Raw genomic sequence first — 16,533 nt, forward strand, 5'->3', positions numbered from 1 at the left:
AAAAAGTAAGATTTATTACAATATGTTTACAATTAAAATATTTTAAACAATTATAAGGAACTAGTTAACGTGTTTCTTATTAAATATGCAAACACGAATAACTATCAAAAACGTATATTTTTAAAGTTTTTGTAAATGTTACCATTAGATGCAATTTTTCTCAATAATCGGTAGAGTAACTTCAATAATTTTAGGAGATTACCAATTATCAAATTCCTTTAAAGAACCAGATAGAGCAAAGAACTGACATATAAATCAATATGGGCAGTTATATTTTATCTTTCATCTCTTTGTTTGGAGTAATAACTAAATTTTGTATTTTTTTTACAATGCCGGAAAGTTTAATATGGAATGTCCAATGTGTTTTTACGTAGAGTACTTTCACTGTATTTTGTATTACAAGGCCTAAAATATGGTTTTACAAACATTTACCTTCATTTCCTCTGCATAAACACAGCATTTTTGTTTAGAACTACAAGGTAAATACCCAAGTACAACTCAATGTAACGATTTTACATCGAATATTAAGTAATGTTTTGACAAGATACAAGGAGGCGGCATTTTGGCGAATCTTCAGGCAGGGCTTGTGGTATTGGGACAGCTACTTGTCGTGGAACCAAGTAGCAATTTGATTTAAATTAGGTATATAGACAATATCTTATTGAGTGTTTGAGGCAGATCGTTAACTTAAGCTGTAGAGAAAAGTAGCTCTTCGGGAATGGCTTTGGCATAAAGTGCAGTATCAATATATTGGTAAGAATTTTGGGTACAGGTTTGACTTAAGGTATAAACCCAACACTTTAGAAGAATTACTCTTGATTATACAATAGAGCAATAGCACTTAGATGAAAGTGTTAATAGGTTTTGACATGTGAATTTTTAGGTGAGGTTTAAGAATTGGGTAAATTAATTAATAGCACATTAATCGAATTCTAAGTACGATCTCACTTGTAGATGGGTAGAATCTTAAAATAATCTACAAAGAGCTTGGTTATAGACTAAGAAATGAGCTAATTTTGCAAGATTCCAAACAAATACTTTGATATAAAAATGTATAAAGCTAGTGGGATTTTACGTTAAATCGCAACAAAGGCAACAAAATCATTGTTTAGACTTAATTTTAAATAGAGCTTTTAGATTATGTTTACAGATAGTATCTAAGTAGGACTTTAGGTAAGACTTTACCTAAGAGATAAGTGCTAAAGTGGGATTCAGGGTATGAATTTTGCACGAGGTATAATAGAATGGTTTTAGTAGAATGTAGACAAACGTAGTACAAACATCCCAGTATATCAACTTGAAGTGATTTGGGGCAGAACTTTATCATGCATTATATGTACACTCTCATCATGAATTCAGAATATAACTTTGACTTAAGAGTTTTAAACAGTACTTCTATATGAGTTTGACAAATGTTGATCTATGATATAGTGCATAGCAACAAGCTTAATCTTAATCTGATTAAATATAGGCAAGAAAAATTCATCTGGCATGTACTTTGACATAGATTAAAAAGCAGAACAGTGGTTTACAAGTAATATCGTATTGCACTTCACCAAAGCTTAAACATGGAATTGATCGTAGTACTAATTGAGATTCAGAAGAAACATTTAAATATATTTCGGAAGGATGCCATTAGAAGCTGTGTGCGAAAGTCAACTTCTTGATGGAAGTTTTTGTTGGCGTTCGGCATAAGGTAACGTCGGTATCAGTAGAAATAAAATCTTTGCAACGTAATGATACAGAAATATCGTTGTTCAGAAATTCTGTCTAGGGACGTTTTCGAGGTTTAGTGAAAGTTCCTTGAGGGCAATCATTACTTTGGCATCAATAAATAACGATGCTTGTTTAGAATTACATAAATATTTTATTTAATACTTTTACTCCACCCATGTTGCTTAAATACGAGTAACTTGGTTTCACTGTAATGTACAGAGTCATTCAAACACGATAGTCATGTTAAACAAATATGATTAATAGTACCTTAAATTTATAAGGAGCTATTTGAGTGTGGTTCTTAAGGCTTGCTCTTAAGCTTTTGTTGTGGTTTTAAACTAACGTTTAGGCAGAAAAACACTTTCTTATACACTCATGTATTGTACCAAAATACAAAAAGTGATTACATATATATATATATATATATAAACAAACATTTGAACTGTAAATCCTTGTCGAAAATGTATTTTTTTTTTTACTTTTCAACTCGGTTATTTATTACAAAGATAAAATATAACTTTTGTTAGAATACAAATAACGGTACTGCAAATAAATGGACTTCCATATAGGCCCATGCTCATTTCTTGAAATGAGCAAAAACCATCTTTATATTTAATAGCTCTAAATCTAGTCAAAAATTACTATTCGGTATAAAAAATGGGCAAAAGTTGGGCCAAACTGAAATTCTACAAATATAACCTTGAGATTGAATGTACGGTTATTCAGGCAAGCTCAAATATGGCTAATTGTTGCCATTACACTTGCGTATTATAAATATCAGTAGCCTCTTTAGTTTATTTTGCAAACTTAAACAACCTAAATCATATGAGAGTGAAGCTTTGATTAACCCTTAAACGGCAGTAATACTGTAGATAGTAGCATCAACGCCGTTTAAGGGTTAATCATTTTATCCATCAATCAAAGTTGAAATAATAAAACTAACTGTATTAAATTGTTCACCCATAGCCATAAATCAGCGAAAATTTGATGATATTGCATACTGTGGTAAATCAATTGATTTATTGTTCTCCGTTGGTACAGCGGTAAGTCTATGGATTTACAATGCTTAGATCAAAGATTAGATTCTCCTCAATGGACTCAGTGGATGTCCTGATGTGGTTTTACTATAAAACAAACAAATTGATGTATTATTACAGATAAAACACAACGGTCAATTAGAAGAACAGCATATTTCTGCGTCAGGAATTCAACAGGTTAGTTTATCACACACGAAGCGATTGAATTTCAAACACCAATTCATAAGGAAGAGCAGTTAAAAATATGCAAACGTACACTTTTAAGGTCTTTAAACTCATTTGTGCAATCTGGTGGCTACAAAAATAAACTTAATGTTCAATTCAAGCAAAAAGTTGAATGATTTCTAAAGACTTTTTAACAAAAAATCAGTCTTTAACAGCTTATTACTTTATTGACATCTGAAACTTATGAATTTTATGATTTTGGTTCGTCCATCTTTTATCTATAAGAATCAAATTCCAATTGTTTTACAAGATAAAAAGCACTTATTAAAGATGCTCACTATTGAGGAAACAGAAGAATAACCCTGAACAAAAGGCAGAGAAGGTAAGAAATGACGTCTTAATCTAAAAAAAGGCATAAAAATAAAAATGCAAAGTCTTGGATTATGAAGATTTTGAAATGTACGAAAGCTTATAACACAGCCGATAAATGTCTAAAAAAATATAAATAGATTGTTAATATATGACTTGAAATACTGTAAACAGTCATTAGTAACCGGAACCAGTCTGTAGTTTTATCGCTGGTTTCGAGATTACTATACAGCAATCCGAAAGCAACTACAGAAGGGAAATAATAAAGTAAAGCAAAGTATTAGCCGAAACAAAAGATTCTTGTAAACAATAAAGATTAACGTTTTAGCATATCTTATTCACTTATTTTAAATCTGTATTACTTACCAGTAATAGGAGATTTTGCATGTATACTAGACCAATCATAAGTTAAGAATAGAAATAGCAAATAATGTCTTGTTTTGCTGTGCGAAAGTGTAATACTAGAAAATTTTAAGTTTGGAAATGGAAGTTAGAACTTGAAGCGGTATTTTATGTGCAGGTTGATTGTATCTCTTTGTCAGAATCTCTTACATTTTAAATTCATTACGAGAAAGAAGACAGCTAGCCAGCAGCAGTCACCGTCTCAAAGGTTTTTTCTACTTGTGTCTTTTTTAACCAAGTAGCGGGAGTGACTGTAACTTTTATAACGTGTTCGTAATTGTAAATGCAGCACATGTTCACTGTCATGACGTTTAGAACCTTTGATCCATCTGGTCCGATATACTCGAAGTTCAGCTCATCTTCACTATAATAAATCTATAATACATTTTTACATAAAACAGAATTCAAACACATCTTTGAACCAGCAACAATTACGTGAAGACCTTTTTCACTTAGCTTGAAAGAAACTAAAAGGAATATTAGATGCATATAAATATTTCAATTATATTTTATGTACTCAACATGAGAGCAATTAGAATATTCGTGAATTACATCTAGTAGCTTTTCTGCAACTTACTCCAAGAATATATTACTTATGCGACATTGCAGAAAATAAACCAAATCTAGAATAACATCAACTAGGAACGTAATGATCAAAATGATAACACATTCTCCACTAATCGTACAACATAAATACAGACAAAGAAACAAGAAAAAGAGCATCTAATTTTATAACTTATAGGGAGAAAATACGAAGTAACCTCATAGTATTAGATACGCAGGTGTTTCGTACCTGAACAAGTAACCTTGGACCCTTAACGAATCATGAGGAAGTTAGGCTTGTGCTACCGAATATATTTACTTCCAGTTAATAAACAAAAACCAGCTTTTTCAGTGACGCTAAATTAATTGCAGACGTTCAAGTATCGTGTACCAGTTTAATCAGGTTATTACAATCGAGACTACGTATAATCCAATTTTTGGTTTCAGATGTGTTTGTTTTATCATTTTCTCGCAAAGCTACACAAGGATTATCTGCACATAATCGTCCCAAGTTATAAAATGAGAGATCAAGGAAAGCCAGCTAACCAACAGCAGCTAACGCCAACTTTTGCGTCTCTCGTACTTAAGGGAATAGTAGAATTTGACTGTCACCCTTCAGACGCACCCTGGCCGCAAAGCGTGTACCGCATTTCCGGAAAGGTACGTGAATCATGAACACGCGGATTTTCAGTCCAGTTATGCCCTGCACTGGTCTTGAATGTTAAGCACGTTCTTTTTTTGCACTCAATTATGGAGATGAGTGATACAAAAATATATTAACTTAATAATCTTCTAGACGATGTTAAAATGCCAGAGCATATATCAAAATTGACGTTTTCATAAAGAATAAGCACATATATTTGAATTGGAAAGTGAATTACAGAATAGGCCATAATACTCCCACACAAACAAAGGAGACAAATGCTTGTTTCATTTGAGTGACCTGTTGTAAAATGAGCTGAAACAATTTTAATTCTAGACACTTACACATAGTTTCTGATAAATACACATCAATGAACACAAAATAAATCTTTACAATGTACAATCACATGTGTTTTGCGCTCTAGAAAAGAAAAGAAAAACCTGTTCCAGGGATTTATGCTAGTTTTTGGTACTGAAAGTTATGTGAGCTCTATGGATACTCCACACACACATACAAGCATGCATGGAAATTTAGAAAGTTTCTCGTATATTACTTTTAAGATTATACCAGTGTTTAAAAATATGAGTGATTTTCTTTAGTTCTGTGGATAAATTTCGTTACACAATGCATATATCTTTATCAGATCAACGTCTCTCATGGTAGGCAGCACTTAGAATAAGTGTTAAAAATTAGCGGCCTTAAGTATTACCAAACATTATTAGCTGCTCGGTAAACCTGGATAATACAAGGTCTTGACAGCCATTTTTTATAACCTGGTCAGTAAAATAATGGTATTCGCTATGCTTTATAACGCAACTAACTAGTAAAAACAAAGCATTACATTCTAAATACCTCAGAATATTATAACAAATTTTAGCATCAACCAAGCTCAATATAGTATCGATATAGATATAGATATAGATATGAGTATATATTCATTATTTTTTAACTTACGAGTTCCTGTTATAATCCGTACTAGGTACTGAATATCCTCGATTAGAAGCAATTAGCAGTTACTTCAGACATCGTATACAGCAAAGTCTTCAAACAAAGTCAACAATGCTTGAATGGAGAAAATAGACACCATTCTAGATAGTAAGTGTCTATCATCCACTCATGATAATCTACCAGGTATTACAAGCCACCTGCGATTAACTGTATGCAAGTTACAAATTCTAATTTTAAACAGCATTGATTTGGAGCCAATTCATACATAGCAAGTATTAGCAGCAGTTACAAATGTCCTAGATATTACGTATTAAAAACTACTTAGAATACCCTAGAGAACAGGTCTCTTCTATTTCTAGTAACAGGCGGTGGAAGCGTCTTTGAAAATAGGTATTAGTAGGTATTCTAGAGATAACTTAGTCAGTATAGCCTTACTAAACAATACAGGATGTACGTGTCCTACTAACATGAAAGTAAGAGATCACACTACACGTCATCAAAATGTAGGCGTTCGACTTTCAAGTATGTCAACATAAAAAGTTGTAAACCTAGAAAACAAGTACCAGAGTTGGTGTAAATCTTTTGAAGATGCTTACAATGGTGTCGTTAGCACTGGCTCAGCTCACAGCACGCACAGAATACAGCATAGCCGGGTCAAAAGTCAGTCGAAACTATTAAAAACTAGAAATACATGATGCACGTATCCCGTTATAAAGTACCCGTGTAAAATACGCATAATACTTGTTTAAAAGTAGAAGCGTGTAGAAAATCATCTTAACATTACTAACAATTGTTTGGTAGATTTTAAAATATTTTACAGCTTATGGGAACATTTTAATAAGTTGAAGACGTATTAATGTGAAATAACATGAACGAAGAAAAATAAATATTCACACATTACGTGATTCAAATCACCACAGGAATTAATACATAGAAAACTGCTCAATGTTGCTCCGAGCGCTCAGAAAGAAATTAGTTGTTCTTTTCTTCGTTTACGTTAGTTAAACATGTTCTACTCATGAGTGAGTTTTATTTCTGTGCTTTTCATTCTTGGGGCCAATTAAGAATTTTCTATTAATACTACTACACGCGTTCTTTCCATAAAATCACTAGGGTTTTTAGAGTAGCTACGTGTTTTTCTAACAAAGACGTATTTGCCTTCATTTATCTAAGGAACTAATAACAATAATTTAATCACAACAGTTCCGTATTTAAAAGAAATATTTGTTGAAAACTTTTCGAATAGACTCTGTTTATTTTTCATTTCTTACAAAATTACTTGATTGCTACATGCGCTAGTTGTCACTAATTTTGAAGCGATAGGCAGAATACAGGCGGTCAGTTAACACTTTACACCGCCAACTTTTGGTATACCTTTTAACAACAAATAATGAGACTGACCTTTAAATTATAAAACCTCTACAGCTGAAAGCGCTAACATGTTTATGATTTAGATTCGATCCCGAGACCTTCAGGTTAAGAGCTAAGTGCCTTAACCAACAGGCTTTAGCGAGTACTTACAGAAGCTAATTAGAGAAAGGATCTGAATCACCTTCATTAAATACACAACCTGGTCATCTTCTGAACGTTATGGAACATACTAAGACGATACTCAGAAGAACAAACAAAACTTTGCGACACTGGAAGTAATATGATTTTGTAATCCCTGTCTTTTCCACCTCCAGTAGCTCAGCGACAAGTTCGAAGGTTTATAACGATAAAATTTTGACTAATGTATCAGGGGTCGGCACAGCACATATCGTATACTGCGTAGCTTTGTACTTAGTAACAAACCTAACAAACAAACAAAATCTATACCCTTATCTTTCGCTATTATTGCTTTTAACAACTGAAGAAGTGTGTTAACGTTTACATATTCTGGGTAAACCTTTTCTTCTAAATTAAATTAAAACGTCGACATATAATGAGTAAGTGAATTCATCCACTTTTGAAGAGTAATGGAAGTAAATGAAATATTAATAAATCGATATATGTTTTATCTCCATAAAAATGCTCTTTAACTTTTACGAATCTTCTTCTCTTAATACGTATGTATTATGCCTTTTCTATGTGAAATATTTTCTTTAAAATACGATAGCTCAAGTCTCACTCACTAGATGAACATACCCCCATAATTACGTCAAAAATAACATTTTATGTTTAAATTTCTTTATCACTACTGGTTAGAGCACTCGACTCGCAATCTGTGAACCATTTGTTTGAATTCCATCACCCTTACTGCCTTCAGGACCTCATAATATGAGAGTGTGTCGCACTATTCGTTAGTATTCCAAAAATTGGGCGTGAGTGATAACTGTGTTTTCTTTTTTAAACATTTCAATGTAAAGAACACCTAATTCAGATAGCCATCGAATAGCTTTATGCAAAATTAAAGGAATACCAAGTTTTTATTACTGAAATTAATGAAAGAAACCGTCTGTGACAGCTTTATGAATTTAATTTTTAGCTACAATTCTGTGTTTGGAATGATACTGAAAATAACGTGGGAGCTATCTAGGTAGCAAATAACCCAAATTTGTAACCTTTAAGAACAATTCACTAATCTCAAACACAGTTAAATCTTTAGGAATCAGAAGGTAACAATATGTTAAAGATTCATTCGTTTCACTCTACCAATAATAAGAATCACTGTTACTTGAAAGTTTCGAGATCACATGACTTTATTTTATGAGTTTCTTTCTCATAAACAATGAATGGAACATCTTTATAATGCGTGACTATGAAACGAACCCGTGGAAGCAGAAACTCTGATAAGGCTCCTCAAACAGAAAGCAGCTTATGCACACGTGACTTGTGTCGTTTTTATGTTGCATGCTGTTACCTGAGACACGTAGACGGCATTTTACACCGATCTTTGTGTTAGTGGCTTCTCCCCTTTTAAAATACGCGGTACTTCGCTTACCATGTCTGAAGTACGACTTGTAGTAGGTCCTTTTTTAGATAGTCCTTTCTATATTGATCCATATTCATTAGTTTTTCCATGTTATTAAGTTCAAGGGATATCTAATATCCAATATAAAAATATCTTTATAATATGAGTGTTTGGATATTTTGTATCGAAAAGCGTTATTACATACCCTTCGCAAAAGCGATAATTTTTCTGTAATATAGCGCTGCCCATAAACGCTAAATAATGTCAAAATGAAGTTCTAATATATTCAATTCCATTAAGAATTATATTATTTAGGTTGTTGATTTACATTTTCTAAATCATTTTAATATAACCTAATTAACCATGCATAATACACACACATATATATATATATATATATCAAAATTGATTCTTTGCAAATAACAACTGAAATAAACAAATATACTTTTAAAGCCAGTATTATAGATTGGAAATAGAACTTAAGAAAGAGCAAGATTTATAATGAATACTTAGGTCAGCAAAGAAAGAAATACGATGATGATAGCGAGGTAAATATTTTGTGTACCAAAACACTGAATGATTTTGGTAAAAAAAGACATGTACATTTTCCTCTCTTTCTTCACAACTGCAAATGCATTTCGATAATAGTAACGTTACGAAAAGGTGTTTTGTGTCGAATTAAAAACTTGAAGCACAGAAAAAATAAAACAAACAATTACTGAGGAATAAATCATGTTTTGTTTTGTTTTTTTATCTCGAGGACAGCATACTACATAACACTAAATCCAATTTAACCATGCCAACATTCACAGGCGAATGCAACAAGTTTCCGCTATGCAGTCCCAAAATAGCCGATCTAAACAACGTAGAAAATAGTGAAAAACACGAAAAATCGAAAACTGTCTGTACCACTCCCGGGACATGTAAGAAGGTATCCTGACACCAAATCCCATGTACATTGATTAATATACATATGGTTAGTTCACAATAACCTCAAATCGTTTCTCGTTAAAAAATTCAGCAGAAGACAAAAGTTCGAAACTATCTATATTTCTCTTTTGAAACCGCAAAGAGAATCTTTCCACGTAAACTGGTCAATGAAGGGTTAAGTAATTAACCAAAATCTCTAAAATTTTAAATTTATTTAATTTTTTGAACCCATAAAATTACCAAAAATTGGTATTTTAAAGTATATTTATAACACCTTCAAAGAGTTTTGGTGTACCAAATCTTATGCAAATTGGCTGAAATATAAAAGGAGAGGTTCTCAAAACTGTTAAATTATGCTTTTAGTAACATTTTGACCACCATTTCTGTTTTTCAATGTCTTGTACCTATGGAAAAGTATTTTCCTTTCAAGTGTCATATACATTGATTGGTTTGCTTTGTTTTGAATTTCGCGCAAAGCTACTCTAGGGCTATCTGCGCTAACCGTCCCTAATTTAGAAGTGTAAGACCAGAGGGAAGGCAGCCAATCATCACCACCCACCGTCAACTCTTGGGCTATTTTTTTACTAATGAATAATGGGATTGACCGTCACATTGTAACGCCTCCACGGCTGAAAGGGCGAGCATGTTTCGTATGACGAGGATTCGAACCCGCGACCTCAGATTACGAGTCGAGTGCCTTAAGACATGTAAATTTATCAAAATATGACCGAGTAAGTGATTAAAATTCCTGAATTATACTTTTTTGTGACACTAACCTTCATAAAAAAGATCAAAACGGACATAGCCTAATTATTTATGTTGACGTGTTGGGAGGATAAAAATTTAAATTTGAGCCATATTTCATCTGTATTGCTGTAAATACGACCGCACAGAAGTCCAAAATATACATATTTTTGGATAGTTTTAACTTTGACCAAATAAAATTCATATATAGTCCTAAACTTAAAACAAATGAAAAATATGTACGGGTGTATTTGACTAAGGTAAAACTACAAAATTTAAAGTCAATTCAATGATAATTAAAGGAATGGGGGTCAATTAAAAAGTATTTAGAAAAAAAGGTAGAAATAAAAAAGAAGAAACAATAATAAAACATCTCTTTATGTCTCTTTGAGGAGACATAAGAATATAAAAATAGTAGATTTATAGAGTTACGCGCTAAGAGATTATGATTCGTGTCTTTCACTCAGAATATTCAAACCGCTACCCAGGGTATGAGCAAATAAAACCTCCTACCTAATAATAAAATGGCAACAATCGAGATAAAATGTCATCATATTTTCCACTCGGCCACACGTTGAAAAAAACATATTCCAAAACCTTCCCTTAGCTAAAAACAAACAAGCAACGTTATTTTCTATACAAATGTAACTTCATAACTATCAAGAGAGAAATATGGTAAAACTGTTCATTAAGCTCAACTTGAGGACGATTTAGAGTAAAATATAGTTAGATTAGCACAGTGTTTCTTTACGCTTTCAGTCCGAAAAAAAAATAAGTATTAAAATTAGTAAATCTAAATGTTCTCTTACTAATTCATCAAAAACTATTCAGCAGCTCAATAAACTTAGTATATGTTTTTAGCATCCTAATGTACAGGAAGCTTATCTTTTTACAATATTCGATATTGTGTTCTTATTTGTTTTGTAGTTGTTTAGAAAATAAATGATATAAATAAAAAATAAATAAATACATAAATCAAATCAAATTTCAGATACATAAATTTTAGATGTTCAAGATACAATAATTTTCTTACACCTGAGACATTCAACTTAACAAAAGTTAAATCCTATTGTTATTTAGACAATACGTTTAGAAACGTGTTGAATTTAAAATTCATTGTCATAATTATGATAAAACTGTAGGTTCCCTGTGAAACAGGGACATTACATTTCATTCGAAACATATATAAAATACTAAATAAAATTTAATGTAAGAAGATACATCCAATACTTTGAGTTAAATATCCTGTAGGTCAAATAAAGAAGATATTTCTGCGATATTCTCATTAAGTTACCCTAAATCTATCGTTGTCAATTAATACTAAAAATACGTTCAAAAGGTACTTCAAAAGAGAAATGGAATATTATTCTGAAGTCTTTTAATAGCTTTCACACAATAGCTGTGTTTAACAGACTATGAAATACATCTTAACATACACAAATTCTAAACACTGTACCAATTAACATATAAAATTCTCTTTTTCGAGGCTGGAAGTGGAAAGTAGCTGGTGAATATGCTCAATAACTACAGTATTATGAGTAAATGTAAAATAGTACAAGAAAAACTGGTTTATCATGTCAAGGGTAAGACCAAAACATATGTTAAAAACAACAGTATTTAAGTGCCATACAAGCTGATGTAAACAACATTTTATTCAAAAACTATAAGTTGCTAAAAAAAGTACAAGAGATGACTGCAGTAAAAATTTAAAAATCATGAAAATAAGATATTTCATAATTGTGAAGGCAAATAAAGTAATAAAAAGGTAAAATACAGAAAACATAGATAATTTAATTTAATGTCACTCTTGATATCAAGTATTTCTGGTTTCACTTTTGCAGATTTGTCTACAGATTTCTGTTAAATTTGACAGACCTAATACGAAGCTGAGAAATCCCACTTAGTACCTAATACTTATCACTGTTAAGACTTCATACTTGGGATGTTACTGCCTTGTGAAATTTTATTACGCTTGTGTGAAACGTAACTAAAGTTTTGTGCAAAATGTTTACCGTTTGTGTGAAATAGTCTTGTTTGTTTGTTTAGAATTAGGCCTGGCATGGCCAAGCGCGTGAGGCGTGCGACTCATAATCTGAGGGTCGCGGGTTCGCGCCCGCGTCGCGCTAAACATGCTCGCCCTCCCAGCCGTGGGGGTGTATAATGTGACGGTCAATCCCACTATTCGTTGGTAAAAGAGTAGCCCAAGAGTTGGCGGTGGGTGGTGATGACTAGCTGCCTTCCCTCTAGTCTTACACTGCTAAATTAGGGACGGCTAGCACAGATAGCCCTCGAGTAGCTTTGTGCGAAATTCCAAAACAAACAAACAAACAATTGTTTAGAATTAAGCACACAGCTACACAATGCGCTATCTGAACTCTGCTTTCCACTGGTATCGAAACCCGGCTTTTAGCGGTGTGAGTCCGCAGGCATACCGCTATGCCTTTGGGATATATGAAATAATTTTTACTGCATAAACACGTTTACGTAATTTATTTTCAAGACACTTCAAATCTTATTGAAATTTTTTTTATATAAATATTGATACTTATGTCCTGAACAGTAATAATATGATCATTAATGATTCTGTGTGTAGAATAACAGAGAAACAAATATTTTCTAAAAATAGCTATCAAAAAAATTATGTCATAACATATACTCTAACTTGTGATCCTTCTCAAAGAAGTAAAACACTTTTATTAAATGGGTCCCAGCGTGGAGCCTTACTGGTTAACTTTACAGGCTGTGATTCCGAGTTTGCATGGTTTGTTTTGCCTCTTGTCCCAAAACTGCGATCCACATTTTGAGGCCGTAAGTACATTATGAAACTTCTATTCAAATCTAATTATTCGATTAAAGTTGGCGGTAGATTCTGCAAACTTGTTATTTTCTTTCTAACATATAAAATTCAAAAGTAAGGACAGTTACCGCAGATATTCATGATGACCAGAAACCCACTTTAAGCAAAAATGTATTCTCAAGTATAGAAACCCTATTTATACAAGAACTAAAACCAAAACCGAATTAACATAAAGGAACACCTTTATACCTATACTAATTAATAACCTTGCAATTAACTGCAACGCCCCCTACAATCTGTACTCGTTTACACTCTCGTCCCTAAAACATGTTCCTGGCAACGGTTAGTTGCAAACTCTCTCTTTGTTAACCTAAACATGACCTAAGAAGGTCAAAACGTTGTTCTGTACTTTATTCTGATTAAAGTTACTGTAGATAGCTCTTGTGTAGCATTGCGCGAACGTACAAAACAAATTAAAGAAATTAGAAAAGGAAAACAAACAACGGTTTTGATGATGATGCCTTTGACCCTTTCTAAAAATAGAGAACAGGTAAGAAACTACCAAACTGTAATTTTATTATATTTCATCAATTATAATAACAAAACTTCAACTTAATAATATATGTATCTTGCTGTTTTTCGTATCATTTCGTTTACAATATTGAAAAGTAATATAAAAGTATAATCCTCTTCCAAGCGTTTAAGCATACCTAAGATCAGGTTATTATTAAAGCGAGATATTAATAACATTTTCTAACAATTTGTTCTTTATAGTTTTGTGTACAAACGGCACTTAACATAGAGAAAAAATATTTAGAAAACAAAAATGTATCCATTACTTCTGCCTGTATTACGTTTTAGTTGTTCTATAATAAGATTTATCACTTTAAATAATTAAATAATTAAATGATCACTCCTGTTTAATGTGACAACTAGTATACAGCTTTGCTATTCAACATTTAGTCTAAGAGTTCATAGAAGAATTGCTATGAAAGCATATTAAAAAGAGAAAAAATCCTTTTGAGAATGACAATCGGATGTGTGAGAAACACTACAGTAATCGATATTTATATGCTGAGTAACAGAATACCATACTTACTATACTCTTGTGTGTAATTTTCTTTTCATAGACACTTCGTAATATAAAATACAAGAAGCAGTATGACACACACCCGTATTACAGCCAATGAATGTAACAGATTTAATAAAATATATTTATTTTAATATCGATGTTTGTTTTAGTTAAATATGTATTTATAAATAATGTAACTTTTATTATTAAACGTGCATTGTTAAATTCTTGCCTATTCACTAAATTTGTAGAAGATTCTCGAGTGTAAGAATCAACAATATATATAAGTTTCATCATTGTTGCCTTAGCTTAAATTTTAGCAGCTTTCCTCTTAAGCTTATAATCCAGCGTGACACGCCAAGAGACAGTATATGTTGTTGGTTTGTACAGTTTTGTACTATAAACTTCGGAAATTATAACTGCAATTGACGCTTATCAACCGGGAAACTACAGTCATTTGTTAAAAAAGTTTATAGATTTTGAACTTTACAAACTGTTTAACCTCATCGGATTAACTTCAGACGTTAGTATTACTACGAAAACATTGTATAACTTAAGTTGTGAAAAACTCAAGTGTGATCAGCGAAGAGCTAGCTAGCCTCCAGTTAAGTGAATAGTACCTATATCACCTCAGAATTAACTCGCTTGTCGTAAACCCTCGAAATATTATCAAGAAAGTTAGTGATCAGATAAAAAGACCCAACATTGTTTGTAAGTTCGTAAAATGTTTTTGTATATACATCATTGTTTGTAATAAATATTTGTAATAACCATTATTATAAATTGTATTATTGTTTGTATGTTAAAACATATTTGTACTAAGAAAATTGTGTGTATTAATCTAGTTAGTAAACATTGTAGATTTTATACACGTCTTTGTTTTTTTGTTTTTGAATTTCTGGCAAAACTACAACAAGGCTATCTGCACTAGCCGTCCCTAATTTAGCAGTGTAAGACATGAGGGAAAGCCATCACCATCCACTGCCAACTTTTGGACTATACATCTCTACATTTAATTAACTTCTAAGTTAGAATTTAACTCAGTTTCAGGCTATTTCAAATTGTAATACGTAACTTAATGAATTGGAAAGTCGTTCGAGATAAAATATAATACGTTAGAAAAATAGTATCAAACAAATACATTATGGAATCACATCCGAAATCTCTTACATACTAAACTCATGCTCTACTCTCTCCTACTAGTAACATGCCTTTTTTTTTATCGATACAAACTATTTGGTTACAACAATTTCATATTTTCGCAATCAAGGGCATAATTTTAATTTTGTGAAGAGACCAGCTGAATTACGACGGGGTTTTAGTGAAATAATACGTGTCTTATACAGAAAGAAACAAATCATTTCGTATTAGGAACAAACAGCAATCGCAATTTTTAATTATTATAAGTAATTACCGTTGACTCCTAATCTTTGCGATGTCTTTGCCTTCTGTAATGCCAGTTATCTGGAAGGGTAGTTCAAACGTCAGGTATAATCTTTTATTCACGTGAATAGAAACACGATCATAGAGTTTTTGTCTTTGTAATGGAGGTATCGTTACATTTCATTACTTTACGTGAGGTTTAGCCAACTATTCCCAGCAGTAAGCACCAGCAGTGGCGATTGTAGCAATGATGCGTTTTAACCCACAATCAACTTAATAACAAACAAGGAAGTGTACAGCATAGAGGTCGTACTAAAACCGGTTGGTTTATTCCAGATGAATGCCAGTAACATCCTTCTTTCCTTCTAGTACAATATTCCATCACCCCTTACCTCCACATTTTCAGTATACTAGTTTCTAGTCGCTTACTTAGCTTGTCCTTGTTTAGAACTAGTCGTGTATATAGAAAATATATACAACGGTTTTCTAATTCTTTACAACTTATCAACTATATTATTTTTAGCCCAAAGTTACACAATTTGTTACGTGCCTTCTATTTACCACTGAGAACCGAACCCTGTATTTCGCGTTTTAAGTCCGTAAACTTACCGTTCACTTACTTAGGGACATGAAATACATTTTAAATATTTGACTAATATTTTTCTTAAACTCTACAGAGTTTAATTGTTTGCAATAAAGATTTATTTATTAAATATTTATACTGTTTGTTTGTTTTTTGAATTTCGCACAAAGCTACTCGAGGGCTATCTGTGCTAGCCGTCCCTAATTTAGCAGTGTAAGACTAGAGGGAAGGCAGCTAGTCATCACCACCCACCGCCACCTCTTGGGCTACTCTTTTACCGATGAATAGTGGGATTGACCGTCACATTT

At 32.2% G+C, this 16,533-nt stretch overlaps 1 protein-coding gene across 3 annotated transcripts in view; it reads right to left on the minus strand.

Annotated features, from left to right (window-relative positions):
* LOC143244854 (ATP-binding cassette sub-family G member 8-like) overlaps nt 1–15,874 on the minus strand; it is a 45,234-nt gene extending 29,360 nt beyond the window's left edge. For 2 of the 3 annotated variants that reach the window (XM_076490270.1, XM_076490267.1), the window contains exon 1: nt 5,830–6,297. The gene's annotated coding sequence lies outside the window, so the exon portion shown is untranslated. Of the gene's footprint in view, nt 1–5,829; nt 6,298–15,673 lie in introns of those variants that run through there. The other variant, XM_076490269.1, reaches the window with a different exon arrangement.
* Nucleotides 15,875–16,533: the final 659 nt, after the last annotated feature.

Source organism: Tachypleus tridentatus, chromosome 2 (assembly GCF_004210375.1).
Source record: "Tachypleus tridentatus isolate NWPU-2018 chromosome 2, ASM421037v1, whole genome shotgun sequence".
Lineage (NCBI taxonomy): Eukaryota > Metazoa > Arthropoda > Merostomata > Xiphosura > Limulidae > Tachypleus > Tachypleus tridentatus.